Below are 17,931 nucleotides of genomic sequence, written 5' to 3'. Positions count from 1 at the left end.
GTTTGAAAATAAATTATGGCACGAGAACATCGAAAATTCGCCCTTGGCAGGTACGGCCTGCGGCCGGTGGCAGCGGGCGCGCTAAAGGTCAGTTGACGTCAGAGGGCAGGGCGGACCGTACCGAGTGTTGCGGCACATTCAACATTCGCCACTAAATTCTGCCGTTGCCTGGAATGGCGCGATGGTGTGGTAGAGGTCAGGGCTCACACAACAGGCGTTGCTCAGCGGTAGCTCTGATACCAGAAATCCATCCATTCAAATGTTTCAGATCAAATCTTTAAAAACCTCATTTTGCAACATCATGTGACCACCGAGGTCAAACACTATCTCAAAGGCCAAAGGAAACTCGGTATCATCCAAAATTTACCGGCCGATCTGAAAACTGTAAGCACCAAAGTATTCACGAGCGCAAGAGTCTTGAAGAAGTCTTGAGCTCTCAAGACTTCTTGACGTTTGACTTCGTCTCTTCTTGACTTCAAGACTTCGCGCTTCAAGGTCAAAGGCGGGCTCAACAATCAGGAACTAGTTTGACGGACGTTAGTTTTTTCAGTGGTGCAATTTCTGATGTGTGCAGTTTTAAAATCGGCCGGTGATTTCGGGTGAGATGAGTTTCCTCGTCCGTTGAGCCCGTGTTTCACCTTGAAGAGTGACCGTGATAATTCAGGACCTTTTGACGGACGCTAGCTCTTTCCGTGTGGAATATTCGCATGTTTGCAAGTTAAAAATTCAGCCTATTTTTGGGGTGACAGTGATTTCCCCGCCCTCTGAGCCCGTGCTTGACCTTGAGGGGTGGCCTTGATAGGTCAGGACTTTTTGACGGGTGCTAGTTCTTCTTGTGGTTACATATTCTGGCACTCGCGAGCTTAAAATCGGCCGGGAATATTTGGGTGATATCCAGTGGATTTCCCCGTCCTTTGAGCCTGCATTTGACTTCGAAGGACCATCTTAAAATGTCAGGACATTATGACGGACGCTAGCTCTTTTGCTTGTAAGTGTTTTGATGCTTGCAGTTTTCTAATCGGCCGATAATTTTTGGGTGATATCGAGTTCCCCGTCCTTTGAGCTCGTGTTTAACCTTGAAGGGTGACCTTAAAAGGTCAGGACTTTTTAAGTAGCTCTAGCTCTTTCTGTGCCGGCTTTTCTTATATTTGGAAGTTTAAATCGGCAGGTAATTTTTGAGCGATATTGAGCTCTCCGTCATTTGAGCCCACGCTTGACTCTAAAGGATGACCTTGAGAGGTCAGGACTTTTTAACGGACGCTGGTTCTTTCTGTGGTGAATCTTCTGATGCTTGTAAGTTTAAAATCGGCCGGTAATTTTTGGTTAACATAGAGGTCCCATCCTGTGGTGCCGCGTTTGACCTTGAAGGGTGGCCTTGAGAGGTCGGGAGTTTTTGTCTGACGCTAGCTCTTGCGCCTGGGAACGCTTTGATTCTTGCGGTTTTTCTAATCGGCGGGCGGTAATTGGGTGATATGGAACTTCCCGTCCTTTGACCCAGCTTTTGACTTCGAATGTCATATGATAGTGCAAAATAAATGTATTTTTCGGTGCACTCGTGCCATAATTGACCTGAAGACCTCCAGACAAATCGGAACTCGTCACTAAATAAATCTCTGCATAAATCGCTAACTTCACGGAAGTTCGATGCCGACCAATTGACAAATAACACGCAAAAACTCCACCCTGAAAAACCTATCGCTGCTTATATCAGGGCCCTTGAACGGAGGTTGATGCAAGGGTCTGATCTATTGAGATGCCATTGCCGCGTTGGTGAATTGACATGCCCCCGTCGTTATGGTAATGATTATGCTTTAAAGGTAAGATGATGATGAATCCCTAAAGCCTTTCGGTGATGTGATTGCGTAGGGTGCGTGGTTGGCTCTGATGGACCGTGTAATATGGCAAAGTGAGGCACCAACGTATACAATGACCGTGTGTTTCCATCTGCTGATACCAGTATGGCACATCTTGCGTTTTAGGTGAATATTTTTTCAGGCTGTTTAGGAAGTGTGAGACCTACACTGTGATCTATGGCCCTAGCTGGTGATACCGAATCTACTTGGATGCCAGTGATTCCTCTGAAAAGTGATGGAAACGGTGATGCTTTTTGGCATGCATGCCCTAAACCATGTATGGAAGCCCGCTGTGTTGAGATGAATGTAAAAGATAATCATTGCCTCATGTCATGGATGCCTTTTCAGAACAGGACATTGGAAGAATCAATAATTTGAATAGCCAAAGATGGAACATGGAGCTCACATGATTCCACTTCCTGCTGTTATTTTGCTTTTTCTTATCTTTTTGGTTTTCACATTGATATTCATGTTTAGGTATGTACCAACTTCAAAAAAAGAAGCAATACTGTGCTTTTGAAGTGGTGCTGGAATGGTTGGTGTGCCTTTATTTGACATGTTATGCCCAGTGCTTTAAATTGCCAAAATTGAGGCTATTCATGTTTTCGTTAAAGGCATCTTCATGTATTACCAGTTGGTGCATACACACATTCCACTTAAGTTCTCGCTTCTTTTGTTGGTTCTGAAGGCTTATAAATGGTCAGTTTTCCTTTAATGGTTACTTCATTTACCATTTTGATAACAAATGTCATTTAGGCATGATAGGTGAACTTATTTTTCCTCGATGCTAGACATATAATGCTGATTGTATGTGATACTTTGCTGTAATTTCATCTTTCAGCACAGCTGCTGGCTCATCATTAACAACAACTATCTCATGCCTGTGCAGCATGCTGGCACAACATGGCCCATATTTTGTAATGTTTGTGACATATCATTTCAGACAACCTGTGATGTTCTCTCAGTCAGTGGTGCATTGGACATCTCAAGATGCTGTCCAAGTACACCTTGATCCTTTGCACATACCATTTTCACTTGATGTGCTTGAAGAAGGATCAGGCATTAATGCTGGTGGCACTAATACAGGTATGTGGTTATTTTTTGGCAGGGGATATTTTTTATTCCTGCTAAACTTGTAAATTTTGGGAGTATGTGATGCATGGATGCCAATTTAATGGATGTTTGGTTCATGGAAACAGTTGATGACAATATGTGTGATGGCAAACACCTGAAAGGAAGAGATACACTTTTCAGACCTAGATTTAAAACTGCTCAGAAAACTAGAATGGTTGTATGGTATTCTGACAGAAAAATACAGGAGTTTCTTTTCATTACTGAAATGAATGCAATGCCATCTATACATTAAAGTTAAGGCATTGATCAGTTCATTCATTAATATCTCAGATTTTCAAATTTCAATGATTTTTTTCATTGATTCATTTTGCCAGACTGCTCGTCAGCATCAAAAGCGTGCATTCCTGCAGTCACCCAGCTTGGGTAGTGGGGGAGAGTATCCCTCATGTCGCATGCTCACTCCCATCCCTGCATTCTCACACTCAGCCCTCTCACCTATCCTCATCCCCGTTTTATCAGTCACCGTGCTTCCTCGCCCGCGTCCCGGGGTTGCTCGGACCCTGATGGTTAAGGGGCTCTTCGCACAAGTAAGTCACCGCGCGTCACAACGCTTCGCTTCGGCCAGAATGTCCGGGCTGCGGGGGCCGTGGGGCTCATACAGGTCTAGCCGTTTGACGCCCGTGCCGCGACTGGGTGCTCCGTGCTGACCTCCGCTTGAGGCACATGGTCGCACGCGACGGCTCAAGAGATTAAGAGCTGGCGGCGCTTCACCGCGTTCAGGACGATGGGGTCTCCCCGGTTAAACCTGGCCGTGTGGGAGGCGTCGTTCGCTCTGTATAGCACCGGGTTAGCCCGGGCGGTGACCACCTACCGAGTGAATGTTCTACCGCCCCCAGCTATGTTCGGAGGTGGGCGGTGAGCTCCTAAGCAGAATGCCTAAAATCTGGCGTATGGACACTCTTTCTTCCAACCACCCCCACGTCGACTCCTCTTCAGTGTGGATGTCGCCGCCCACGCCAAAGACCAGGCTTGGGCAGGCAGCGTTCGGTGACCATCTTCTGAGCATCGCACCGCTGCGCAGGTCTCATCCCAATGTGACGCACCACTGCCCCAGTACCTGACGGCTCAGCGCTGTAAACAAAACTCCGATGGGAAGCCGCTACTGGCTCTATCTCAGTCCATTTCAGCGTGAACAGGTATCCTCGAAATTTGGTATTCCGGATTTTTGTAGGTGCTCGGACGGTCCCATCGAGGTCCAGTACCCCAACGACAAAGACGCCATCGTTTAAATAACGGCCCCCGCAAGGGCACCGGCTTCGGCCGGTGTAGGGGAGTAGCACCCCCTCGGGTGTCACCCCCAGTAATGGGAGGTTTCCATCACCCGCATCCGACCGTCTCGCCAATCTTCATCACCGTGTTATCGGGGTTGCCGGGCCCCTTCGCTCGCTTTTCCGGGGTTGATGGGATCCTGATGGCCGAGAGGTGTGTCGCACAGGGCATTCACGGCGCGTCCCAACACTTCACTTTGGCCAGAATATCCGGGGCCACGGGGATCCCGGAGGTAGTGTCTGAAATTTGGGGGTCTCTTAGTTCTTTTCACTGTAAGGCAATTCATTCTCCGTTGATATTCGCAGGGAAGAATACATAAACGAAAGATATCAGTGAGCATTATCCGGTCAATGTCTGTCCACAACCATCAACAGCACCGCGTTGCACACTACCTTCGACCGAGAGAGATGCTGCAGACGGAGGCTAATCGTCACCCTTGCATAATGATTCATTTCAATGCGCTCCGTAGTCTGACCCTGCTCACCAATACATGTAAACCACGTACCTGCATCCCCGCACGCCCCCAAACGCAGCACTGGGTGAGCCAAATTCTCAACAACGAGGCCATCTCCTGGTATAGCGTACAGCCAAAGCGCACAGAGAGAACCGAGAGAACAGCGCAAGGAACAGCGAATATCCCGTACGCGCGCGGCCACGGTGCTTTATGATGACACCCCTTAGTTGGTAAAGAAGTACGTAAGGTAATACTAAAATATATGTGGCAATATTGGGTACTTAGCACTCATTTTGAGCAAGACGCTGATAAAGATTCTCCTTTTTATTTATTTTTTTATTTCTACGCCGTTACCCAAGAACAGGTAACCAGGAGTGCCCCTCCCTCAAACCCAGCGACGCAGTAAACCGTACGTTAACACCAGAAAACATAAAATCAAGTCGCGGCACTCCCAGCTAGGAAGATGAAACAAACTTTAAAAAAAAACAGGCGAGGAGGTGGAGCAGACCCGAGGGAATTGTGTTATGTGAGAGGGAGGGAAAAATCATAGATGAAAAGGCTTAAAGTAGTCATTAGCCAAAATCAGCTAATGACAGCCCGCTGCAACCGCCCAATAATCTACAACCACTCAATTCCCGGTGTTAGTAAGGGTTATACAGTCACAAGTCGGAGGGGGGCAATTACCTGGTCATTTTTGAGCTGGGTTTTGGGCTGGATTTCCAGGGAGTCCACCCAGCTAAGCAGAGCTTGTTGCTGGGAGAACTCCCGGAGCCAGCGCCATTAATTTGGGTATATGTGCATGACTTTATATCAGAAATTGATTATGAAACATGAAGGAGGTCAAATATGAAGTGCGTTGGATATGTACAGTGCCTATTTTTGTACAGTACATATAATGTACTGTACATATATATAGTGTACAGTGCCTAATTACGCATGCCTTATCATTAATAGGCATGCGTAATTGTTCGTCCCTAATTGCTGTTAAGTGATATAAATGGCATGTAAGTTAGATGTAGACTGAAATGCGACCTTGCCTCCCCGCTTGGGCATGCTGAAACAAGCTGGCTGACGTTTCCGGCTGTTGGCGAGGATGTAGCGTTGGGGAGAAGACATTTTCCACCAGGCATTGCGAGCTGAATATAGAGCGAAGGCACACGAAAATGGTCAAGAAGAAAAGGTTGGATTTTTTTTCTGTCTAATTGGGAGCGTCGCGGCCGATTTACACCACGAGTGTAAAGCTCCGGAAGTGTTTCTTGTTCTTAATTGAGCGGGCGTATTGATTGCAAATCGAAATATGAACGCAATATTTGTCAAATTCAGCGGTTTTGTCAGTCAATAAGTTTTAGAAAATCACGAAGAACCTATGAAAACAATGCCAAAACAGATAGCACCTGGCAGTCTATCGTCAAAGGCTTTTCGTTTGTGCGCGCCATTTCTGTAACATTCCGAGTTTCCGCGACGTTCATGTACAGGAGCCGCGTCGGGCCATAACAGTTGGATTGATCGGTACTTTGGATGAAGGCTGAGGATATTATTGTAACGGACTCAACGTCGATGAGCACATGAAACACGTGCTAACTTTGCAGGGCTGGTTTGCTCTCTGGGGAGCAAGTAATCCCGGCCGCCGCTGCACTGACCGCCGGGCTCCTGTGTCACTGGGGCTTTACGACGCACTCAGCTGCTGAGGCTATATGGCGTCGCCTGCGTCTCGACCTGGCGGGAAGGGCGGGCACCGGGGGGTATTGAACCTCGTACCTCTGGTTTCCCAAAAGTGCAGTGTTTAACGCAGATGCGTTAACCACTACACCACTGGCACCCACCAGCGTTTCGGAAGGGGGAAGTTGTGTAAATAAGCTGGGAGAGGGCTGAGGAGAAAAAAAAACCGTTTAACCCAAATCGATAGTAAGGCATTGTTTTCTCCCTGGGTTTGGCCAAATTTTTTCCCAAAATTTGGAGAGAGGCTAAGTCACATCCAGCTGAATAGGAAACTACGTCCCTGTTCCCAAAGGAAGTATAGCTAAGTGAGTAGATGCCAAAATGAGTATTGTGTTTCCCGAGTATCTGTCCCTTAGGTGAGAAATATACCTCCTTGGCTGGTAGGTAGCTGTGCTTGCTGTTGTATGTCAGGTGTTCCTATTAATATTACAGTGGCTTGCACGATATTTCGATCATAATGCTGTCATGATCTGTTCTGGGGAGATATGCAACGGGCGCACAACATTTGAAGCATTGGTTTCTATTGGTTTCTAAATTGAGACACACATCTCCTCTCAGAATACAAGTTGCAATATTAGACCAGTTTTTGTCTGCTCCATAGCTTCAAAAAATACAGTATGTGTGATCATTTGCTTCTGAAGGAAGCAATTACTTCGTGAGATAGAAACTCGCAGAATCGCAAGCCGACGATCCTCGACTATCCAACGACCGGTACGATGGCCCACCCCAACGCCACCGGCTGGAACTACGGTTCTGCGCGCCGGACCGAAGTGGCGTCCTCCTCCAAGTCCTGACTATGTTTTAATTGTCGACTAGCAGTCACCATGTCGTGCTCAATTTTAGTTCGAAGCCTTCGCTTTCTTGAACAAACTTGTCTGGCCTGCAAAGGCTTCTTTTAACCTGCAACCCCGTCGTGGCCTGCCTGCATGAGACAAAGGTGTCGTCTTATACGCGGGTGAGCGCCAAATGTCACAGCGTGCATCGAAGGTCCGTTAGGTCCAGCACAGTAGCCCATGGCGGAGTGGCCATCTTAGTGCACCACGTAATTCCCCGCGTAGGGGTGCCACTTGATACGCACCTGCGGGCTGTCCTCGGAGTTTTCAGGGTGGCAGTGTGTTTTATCTGCACCCCCTCCCCCCTCGGACGAGATGTTGAATGTGGACTCGAAGTCTGTTATTGGCTAGCTTCCTGGGCCGTTTCTAGTGGGCGCCGGTAGTGTAGTGTTTAACGCGTCTGCGTTGACCACTGCACGTCTGGGAAACCAGAGGTGCGGGGTTCGATTCCCCGCGGTGCCCGCCCTTCCTGCCAGGGTGAGAGGCAGGCGATGCCATAAAGCCTCAGCAGCTGAGTGCGTCGTAAAGCCCCAATAACACACACCTTGGTCGTTTCTAACCATGGAAGATTTTAACACGCATACTGCGCATGGGGCTGTACGCTACCAGCCGCACAGGCAGACGCTTGGAGAGGCTCGTGGATGCAAACCGCTCGTGTTTACTGAACACAGGCCTCCCCACGCATGTGTCGCTTCCATGAGGGACCATTCACATCGGGGACTGATCTGTCCGCTGTCTCGCCGTCGCTTGTGTACCGCCTTTCGTAGGACGCTGAGAGTGGCCCGTGCGTTAGCGATTGCTTCCCGGTGTGGGTTGATGTAAGCACGGCCGACCCGGGCGTCAGGCCGCCTAGGTGGCATCTGTGCCGGGCAGACGGAACACGCTTTACTGCCGAGTGCAACATTGAAGTGCAGCCAGAGGAAGGAGCTGCCGCCACCTCGATCGCCGAGCAGGTGGGCACAGCCATTTTGAACGCTTCGTAAGCCTCATGCCATCCTCATGTCGTCCACTAGACCACGTCGGAACCCGGTTCCGTTATGGTCAGATGCATGCAAACAGGCGAGTCGAAAAAGGAACAGGGCATTTAGAATTTTCAATCGTTGCTCGACTTCAAAGAATGTCATCTCTTTAAAACGAGCTAGGGTAGTGGCTGGGTGTACGATACGTGAAGTCAAGCATGCTTCCTGGAAAAGTTATGTGGATGTTATAAACTAGTTTACCTCAGTCAAGTCTAGAGCAGGGTAACGGCTTCTTCTGGAAAATGACCCTCAGCTCCAGCGCCAGTACTGAGAGTCGCTGGGCGCACGATCGCCAGCACGACTGGGCTAGCGAACACGATAAGACGGGGGGTGCCGGTATTGCAGTGGTCAAAGCGTCTGGGAAACCAGAGGTACGGGGTTCGATTCCCCACGGTGCCCGCCCCTCCTGTCAGGGCGAAAGGCAGGCGATGCCATAAAGCCTCTGCAGCTGGGTGTGTCGTAAAGCCCCAATGGCGTTTCAGGATAAGGCGGACTCTAGCCGACAGATGCCTGCTAGGCACTGACAACTCAACGTTCGTACGTCACAAGGAAGAGAGCGAGCGGACAGCAATTCGATTTAGCGGAGCAAATCACGTCCGTGGAACAACGCTTTTACCATGACAGATATGCGGTTGGCACCGAAGAAGGCCAAAAGTATAGCATCTGGGCCTGACGAAATGCATGACGAAATGCTAACCAAGTGGAACAAATGTTCTTTGACATCGAGACTTAAGTTTTTAAAGTTACATCTAGACCAGCGAAGACTTTCCTGACAATTGGAAAGTCAGTCGTGACACTAGTCCTTAAACCAGGAAAGGATGAGCCCGTCCTCATGCACTATCGTCCCGTATCACTGACGTCGTCCCTTTGCAAGATGGTGAAGAGAATGCCTGATGTGGTTTCGTGAGGTCAACGTTTTGCTGTCGAATATTCAACGAGGATTTCGCAAAACCGGAGCAGTGTCGACCACCCGCTGATTTTCGACACCAACAGATCCTCTTGTAAGTGGAAGCAACGTACCGTTGCTGTGTTTTGGACATAAAGCGCGCTGGTGGTGCCGCTTGGTGCCACGACATTTTGTCAAAAGTTTTCGGGCGGGGCCTGCATGGCCACATGGAACATTTTATTGTCAACTTTCTGCGGCAGAGATTTTGTCGTGTTTAAACAGGTGGAACCCGCTCCGAGTGCTTCGAACTGCTGAATAATGCTCTTCAGGGAAGTGTCCTCGGAGTATAACTTTTTATCCTTTTTATCCCCTTTTGCTTTCATGATAGTGATATACCTGATCGTCTGCCACCGAATAGTGGTCGATCACTTTTTCTTGATGACTTTCCCATCTGGTGTTAGACTTCACTCTGCAGAGAGACAGCTGCAAGTTTTGATAGGCTGACGCAATGGAGTTTGGCATATATATTCCGTTTTTCGACCGCTAAGATCACCCCTAGACACTCTTACGCAGGAAGTAGTGCGTGGACCCAGAACTTCACGTGTATGGTATCGGCCTTCCGGTTTGCGACGATTGCGATGATTCTGGGCTTGACCCTGGATTGTCGTCTTATCTTCAAACTTCATATTCGACTCTTCACCACTCCTGTGTTCGGATCGCAACATGAGCGTTCGGGACGTCGCGTTCTGCCAGCCTGCTGATGGAAGCTGACGAGCCACCACTGGATTTCCGACGCATGACTCGTTCTCGCACTTGCTCATTCTCTCCTTGTGGAGGGGAAGGAAAGCTTTTCAAGGCCGATATGTATGTGCATCAGACATTGGGTGCGGAAGAGTGACATCCAGATAGATGAGATCGCGACGATCTCTCCAGATCAGCATCAACCGCCGTTGGAATTTGCACCCCTTACGTGTGACCTATGCCTATGCCATGCAGGAAATGGTCCATATCCGAGGCAGAATTCGTGCAGCATTCTGCGTAACAAAGGTCCTTGCGCGACATATCTCTGAAGATTTTCATGGATGGATCGAAGGGAACTGTTGGGACTGGGTGGGCTTTTGTCTGTGGTGACGTCACTCATACGCTTTGTCTACCGCCTCAAATCACTGTGTTTTCAGCAGAGTTGTTTGCCATGCTCGCAGCAGTATAGCTCTTGCGATGCCGTTGCTAAAAAAGATGTTCTGGGTTTGTCTGACACCATGATCTCACTCATCTCTAGACCCAATCTCCGAGTCAAGCAGCCACTTTCCCCTGGGGCCATCGATCTGGGACGAGCTCTGTCTCGCGAGCAGTCTGGGCATTCGTGTTACGCTCATATGGATTCCCAGCCATGTTAGAGCTTTCTGAAAGGAACGCATAATCGCGACAACAAAGCTGGCGGCTGGCCACGGCCGTCCGCTTCCTATTAAAACACCAGTCTGTGCCTTGCAGCAAGATGTTGGGGAGTGCGTGCGTAGACCATGGTATGGGGGATGGGATGTCGCAAGTAGCTCCTTCAAGGAGCTGAAACGCCTCATATGTGAAAAGGAGACATCACACCGTAAGAAAAGTCTCAGTATGCTAAGGGTTCCCCTGGCCGCCAGCGTGCCCCAGCGTGTGACGGGTGTGGCGAATGGCTCACGGTTTGGTGTGTGTTGGTTTCTCGCCACGAATGCGATGCGATAAGATGGGTATACTGTGTGACAGCGACTCTTGCTCAGCCTCTGGATAGACCAAGGGATTCCACCCCGTGACACGCCAAAATGACACCACGCGTAGGCCGCACCGCGTTGGAACGGAATGGCCCTTCAGCTCCTGACCGGAAACATTTATGTGCCTCCTAGTGTTGCACTCAAGGGCTTCCTTGCCCGGGGGAAAATGATGGGTCTCATTAGTGTTGAAAAGAATGGGTCAAAATGATTTAAAAAAACGAACGAGGCCTTCTTACGTTGCCTGAGAACGTTCATTCGTTTGCAAAATATATTGCTAAAACAAATTACATCAAAAGGTTTGAGCTGGCGCGCCCGAAATCTCGGGAAAGGGGGTGGGGGGCAGGACAACGATGATCTGGGTTTCAATGTTCGTGGAACCGAATGACCACTGCAAATAACATCACGCGCCCCGCACTAGAACGACCGTCGTAAAGTATTGTTTCAGAATGTCTTTCAAAATTAATTCGCGCCGTTCAAAGATAAGACAAAGATAAGGCTAGACTAGACTAGATCTTTTAGAACTTTGAGGTTGTCCTTTGAACAGATTAACAGTTACAGCTGTTCGAAAAATAGAGATTCTACCTTTACCCTTCCAGTTCCACCACCGGATTCCAGCCAACACCTCTTCGCGGTGCTGCAAATGCCAATGTGTTCTTAACATCAATCTATAAATCATGCCGATGAAATAGACGCCCGGACTACCTTCTGAATGTACGATTTTACATTCTTAAGTGTTCAAACGCAATTATTTCAGATGCGTCGTCATTTTCATCCACCCTTTGACCACGAATTAATGATAGCTACAGGATCGACACTCTGCGGCTTACGAAGACTGCACCGCACGGCATCAATATTTTTGTCACCAATATTTGCGAGTACGGATGTTCAGAGCTACATACATAATTTGTATCACTAATCGAATCTGGCTAAATGTGGAACACTTCCAAACAAACGTGGCGTGACCAAGTTAATGCAAATTGTCGACTCATTTTGATCTCTAATCTACACTCGCGCGGTCCCTCATGCCTCTGTAGAACCCGTATAAAAATTATGACGAAGCGTCTGAATCCGACCGGTTTAGAAAGAGTCCTTTGGACCATTGTAAAATTGAGAGCGCCGGCGATTTATTTCATACAGTCGTTGAACTCACGATTTATTCAGTTTATTAAGTTTGAAATTCAGTCAGAATTTACGTCATGGTAACTTCTGCCCTCCAGTTATAGAAGGAAAAGGGAAAAATGTCAGTGAAAAGCATACCCCTTTTAACCAGTGGGCCATATCTGGCGCTTGAGGGATGTTTTTTCTATTAAGGGGTCGTTTGTCAACCCTGTATCCCCCTCCCCCTGCCAAGGCTCTGGGTGCGCGACTGGTTGTCAGGGAGCTGTCTTTCCGCGTGAGGACCCAGGGCGACGTCAGCGCAGCCATCACTGTAAAATGGGTCTGACTAGAAACTCGTCAAAAGGCGTGGTGACGTGCTGGGATGTACGAGAAGCGTCGTAGGAGGCGATTGTGGAGGTACTGGGGAGGTGCGGGGTGACCTCTGCTATGCGCATCAGAAAGAGGGAGAACGGCAAGCTTATCGACACAGGTGCCATGACACTGACTTTCAACGTCCCTACTCTGCCGTCAGAGGTCCAAGTTAGTTATCACTCCACACCAGTCAGATTCTTCATCTTAGACCTTGACCTCTGCTTCCGACGTCAAAACTTTAGTTATCTGAGCCTGAAATGTAATTAATTCATGGTGTCTTAGAGTCTAAGCTAAGGTCTCCAGACTTACTAATTCCCAGGTGCTTGTGGGCATTGGTGTCGGATCAAATCATGAAATCGCATCCTGTTCCCATCGGCCGTTGTCGTCATGCGTCATTACCTTCTTCCTCAACTGCCGTGTGTGATGTCTGACACCACTTATTTTCACACTGAGTGGCAACGGGTGATGATGCACGCGTCTTACTGAGGCCCACCGTCGGCAGCGGTGCGGTGCGAACTGAAGTCGGAGCGAGCATGTCACCTCAAGTTACTCTGGAAAGTTCCATGTTCGTCGCTGGGTCGCCTGCTGAATATGGTGACAGCGGCGGATGTCCTGCTTCTCCACGGTGACACGCGAAGGTACGGAGGGCGGCGGCCGCGAGCGTCGCCAGCGGCAGCGTGGTCAGGTCGCCTTACACGGCTGTCGTACAGATCGTGGCTACGTGCGGGTCTGGATACGGCTGTTTCCAGAGCACTCAGTGGGAACGTCATCACAACATGGTGAAGGCCGATGAGTGACTTTAGAGAACAAAGTCGAGTTCTAGGTGGAATGTGTGGCAAAGACGTGGGAGTGGGTCTTACTGCGCCAGTGAGAACTAGAACTGGGACCGACCGCTGCGCTAACTTGAATTTTATAACCAGTTAGCGGATGGTCGCAGCTGCATGCAGCTTTTCGCAAGGTGGATTGCTTTGTTACACGCATATGCTGTATGGTATTTTCATTTAAGGCGCTCGATGTACCGCCGATTAATGTGTAACTTGCAATGCGAACATAACAAAACTTGCCTATTTGATTGACTTGGGAACCGTGAGATACGGAATGTTTGTAAAAGACGCTCAGCACTGGTGGAAACTAGTCCCAGGTACTGTCCGCCCGGTGTCGCAGCAGCGCCAGACCAGTACCATTTGACAAAGGGGAGAACGCACTGGCAAGCGCGGGGTGCTGTTTGTACTGCGTTATCAATTATATATTACCGTGCATCTTATCATTTTACGGGCGACTAATGTACACCTTGCGGTTTGCTGTTTGAGCCATATATGCTGAGTGGATTGTATTTATGTACAAAAAATGACGGTTGCCTATCATGCCTGTTCACATGTCAGTTTCGGGCCCGGCGAACACAGCATCGAGGCGGTGTACCAGGGGGAAGAGACCTTAGAGGAGCACTCGTTGCCAAGGAGCCACTATCCCCTGGTGGCCGTCGTCGAAATCACCGCCGCGCCGGAATCGCCCAGCAGTGTGGTAAATACTCGAACTTTCCAGTTGTTTAAGTCTTCCGTGGTTCATTCTGTGGCGCGTCCTGTTTGAACACGACTAAGCGTGATGATTGAGCTCGATAGAAGTCACATGGCTCGCTTTCACATTGCGTGACATGTGTCCGTGTGTTTCCTAACAGTTGCTTTGTTGCAGCCTTGATGTTTGGTATTTCACCACTTAAAGGAAGTGCCCCACATTTATGTGGAATTTTGAACTGAACTAGCGATCCTGAAGACCTTTCGGTGCTGTTTGCAATCCTGCGCTTCTTATTAAGACCTAAGCCCTCTAGTTTCTGAGTCACACACCCGCGAAAATGGGGAAAATTGATGGGGGGGGGGGGGAGGAGATGAATTTCAAGGTCGCTTTGGCATTCATGGCGTCATAATAGCGTCATGTAAATCCTGCCATTCCATAACCCATGCGGCGGTCAAAGCCAAACAAATATGATCGTCGAGGCGTTCATATCTGGCGTTTGTGAGCACCATTTCCAGATATAAAGGCCGTCAACTGCCTTTCAATCAATGTTGTGCAAGGTACTATGATGTATTAAAACCATGACGCATTGAGCAGTATATTTACTGAACAGAGAATTGTGCTGTCTGGAGTAGTTATTTCAACTTAAAAAGCGTACCAATAGTTATGAGTGAACTTGTTTCATCATATCTGATTTTTGCTTCGGCTTCTTCAAATGTGAAGCATTCCCCTTAACTGAATTGCACGCCGTTTGCCTGGCTTTTGGCCACAGATGACTTGAATCGGAGATGTTTGTACTGGGATACGTACATTGTGATATGTTAAATAATGTTCATTTGATGTTGCACCGCATGCCCTCCATTTGTGTGGATTAGTCGTGTTTTTGAGCATGGTCTGGTTTTCTTAAGCCTTTTCATGCTGCCTTCGACGTACACCATCTTGAAGATCATTCGTTACAGTTCATAACCCTGCCCTTATTGAGACCTAAACCCGCCTAGCTTCTGAGCTACGCGACCGCGAAGATGTACAGGCTTCTTTGGGGCGACTATTTCAAGGTCATCCATGCATGCATGACGTCATGCAATGTCATTCAAGTTAAACCGTTCCATTAGCCATGCGGCGATCAAGGCTAATGAAAATATAATCGTCGAGCCGTGCATATCTGGCGTTCGCGAGCACGATTTCTAGATGTAACGGCAGTCAATTGGCTCTCAATAAGTGTAGATACGATTACGCAATCAAACCATGACGCATTGAGTAGTACATATACTAAACAGGTAATTGTTTTCCACATGAAAGTATACCAATAGCTATAAATGGACTTATTTCATCACATCTGAAGCTTACTTCAATATCTCCAAACGCGGATCATTCACTTTAAGGACTCGGATGCTCCGTACGCGCTTCACCGCCAAGCTCTACTTGTGACTGCCTGGAACGCACACCAGTGTCGTATCCCTACTGGCGTTCCATGGTGCGCCTGCTGGTGCTGTGCGGTGTGCCTGCTGGCGCCGTGCAGTGTGCCTGCTGGCGCCGTGCAGTGTGGGGTGCCTGCTGGCGCTGTGCGGTGTGCCTTCTGGTGTTGTGCGGTGTGGGGTGCTTGCTGGCGCCGTGCAGTGTGCCTGCTGGTGCTGTGCGGTGAACCTGCGGGCAATGCGCCTGTTAGCGCTGTGCAGTGTGCCGGCTGGTGCTGTGCGGTGTGGTGTCCCTGCTGGTGTTGTGCAGTGTGCTTGATAGCGCTGTACAGTGTACCTGCTGGCGCCGCGCAGCGTGCCTGCTGGTGCTGTGCGGTGTGATGTCCTGCTGGTGTTGTGCAGTGTGCCTGCTAGCGCTGTACAGTGTGCCTGCTGGTGCTGTGCGGTGTTTTGTCCCTGCTGACGCCGTGCGGTGTGGTGTGCCTGCTAGCGCTGCGCGGCGTGCCTGCTGGCGCTGTTCGATCTGCTGTTTGGTGCGGTCCGCGCCGAGCTGTGGCTGCGGTCGCCAGGCCTGACGCCACGGGCGCTGCTTCACAGGTGGCGCTGGTGGCAGTTATTCACGTCAGGGACACCCACACCAGCATGGCCACGTCGGTGCTGCACCGGTACGTGCGCCAGGCCGACGGCAGAGTCACCTTGCTACAGGTGAGGTGCCCGGCCGCGCACCGCCCTGCGTGGGACCAGCGGCGGGTGCTGCTTGACTCCTCCGATACCGGCTGGGACATAGTTCGTGACACGAACTTACGACCATGCGCATTGCTGAAGGTGTCATGTGAATTCCGTAGTAAAACACCTTGCTTAATGGGACATCAAGCTCAACATTCAATCGAAATTCGGTAGCTGCCATTGGGAAAGATGGAATCAAACTTGACATAAAACGTATCGGTTTAGGGTTCTTCAATGACTGCCGGAATTAAGAAGGGGGCTGTTTCAGTGTTGTGGTATTCAACCAGACTTAGGCGTGCGCCACCGCCTTCCGGGGTCCGTCGTAGCGTTGATGCGTACACCACCTGTCGCTCACGGCAGGGTTACGATAACTATTTCGTTATGTACTGTTTCACCGCGTTCTCCGCAAGTCCGCCTACACGTACTGGTCTCTATAAGTCGGCATTAGGGTCGGTTGCAACGTGGTGGCGAAGTTTCGCATGCTGTCAGCGCCATACAGTGGTTGCTCTGTCACGACCAGCATTACGCTCTGCCGTATGTTCGCCGATCGTTGGCGTCCTGGACTGTTCGATGATCTCTGTGAGATGTGGTGTGACAGCCGCTGCATTAACGACACCCGTCAGAGTTTCAGCAGCTTTATGGAGCACTCAGTAACACTTATTCTCCTGGGCGCGGCATGATCATTCACAGTGGGCGCGCCCATCTTGTGCCCTGTGACGCCCAGCGATGTCCTGTGGCGCCGTGTGAGGCCCGCTGTCGCTGGCCGTTCTTGCTGTAACACCTGAAAGCGCCCTCAGCACCTCTTTAAAAGCCTCTTTTTGTGCCTTGTCTCCGGCTTCCCCTTACTCTTTACGAAATCTTGTCATTGATGTCACGTGACGTACACTGACGCCCGGTTTGATTAGCTTTTTTGCACTGGGTATCAATATGTAGACAGTTGAGGCGGGGATTTCAGTATTCCTGATGGCCGAAACAAATACGTGTATTCTCAGCAGACGTGACAGTCATAATCGTTCGGACCAATAACTGCATTAATCCAACGTATTGGAAAAATCCCGTTACCACGTTGCGGTGGGGCAATCTAGAGAAACTGCCGCTAGATATCTCTGCGTGTGGCAAATGATGGCCGGGCGTGGCCGGGAGCCAGCCAACTAGTGGTTAGCTGTTATCTAAGTGGGTTCTGAGGACAGCATAAACTGGTATGAATTATGTTGCCCAAGGCAAGAGTAGTGTTGTGGAGTGTCATAAAGGTACAACTACGAGGAATGGTGTGTTAGAAAAGGAAGAAGAAATGCGCGGCAGGGATGCGAAGGCTAGCGAAGGGAGAATGGTGTTCATAGCAAGGCGAGGCGACAAAACAACGGCCAAAGTTGGCAGCATTCGTAAAAGATTCATGTAATACCTTAAATCGTTTTGGGAACGGTCTACAACCGGCCGGTTGCTTTAAGAGGTTTCGGTAAATGAATGGTTTGTAAAATAAAACAATATATAATAGTGCGTATGACTGGGATGGCCTGAACATACGTTATGGCCTGAACGTACCCGATGTTACTCCTGGAGTGGAAGATATCAGGGGAAGTTACAGGATAGTACTTACCGTGCCGGGTATTACGCTACGTTAAACTTGCGTTACAAAATTCTCTCACTGGCCTGGACTTTAACGTTCGTTTGGCGGGGTTAGAGCCCACGCAACAAGGACTGTTGTGGGCCTTATAAAATTATCCTGTCAACAAGTTTGGAGGAATCTCACAAAAAGTACACAAATTTCGCCTGCGTAGGCACCTAGGTACCCTTGGAGTAACCATGAATAATGGTAAGGTCTGTATGGGTATGGTCGCTTAAACCCCCAGGGGATTTCTCCTCGGATTAGTGTCATTTGCTGGTGCAGCATGG

The 17,931-nt window shown here is 49.3% G+C and overlaps 1 long non-coding RNA gene across 1 annotated transcript; it reads left to right on the top strand.

Annotated features, from left to right (window-relative positions):
- The first annotated feature begins 1,503 nt into the window (after positions 1–1,503).
- Positions 1,504–16,011, top strand: LOC119091349 (uncharacterized). The gene is made up of 6 exons (XR_005093407.1): positions 1,504–1,817; positions 2,202–2,330; positions 2,797–2,939; positions 12,891–13,026; positions 13,771–13,909; positions 15,910–16,011. It is a non-coding gene; the product is annotated as an uncharacterized LOC119091349 (long non-coding RNA).
- The last annotated feature ends 1,920 nt before the right edge of the window (positions 16,012–17,931 follow it).

The sequence above is a fragment of the Pollicipes pollicipes genome, unplaced genomic scaffold, assembly GCF_011947565.3.
Source record: "Pollicipes pollicipes isolate AB1234 unplaced genomic scaffold, Ppol_2.1 Scaffold_3447;HRSCAF=4054_pilon_pilon_pilon, whole genome shotgun sequence".
Lineage (NCBI taxonomy): Eukaryota > Metazoa > Arthropoda > Thecostraca > Pollicipedomorpha > Pollicipedidae > Pollicipes > Pollicipes pollicipes.
This window is presented reverse-complemented; position numbering and strand designations above follow the sequence as displayed.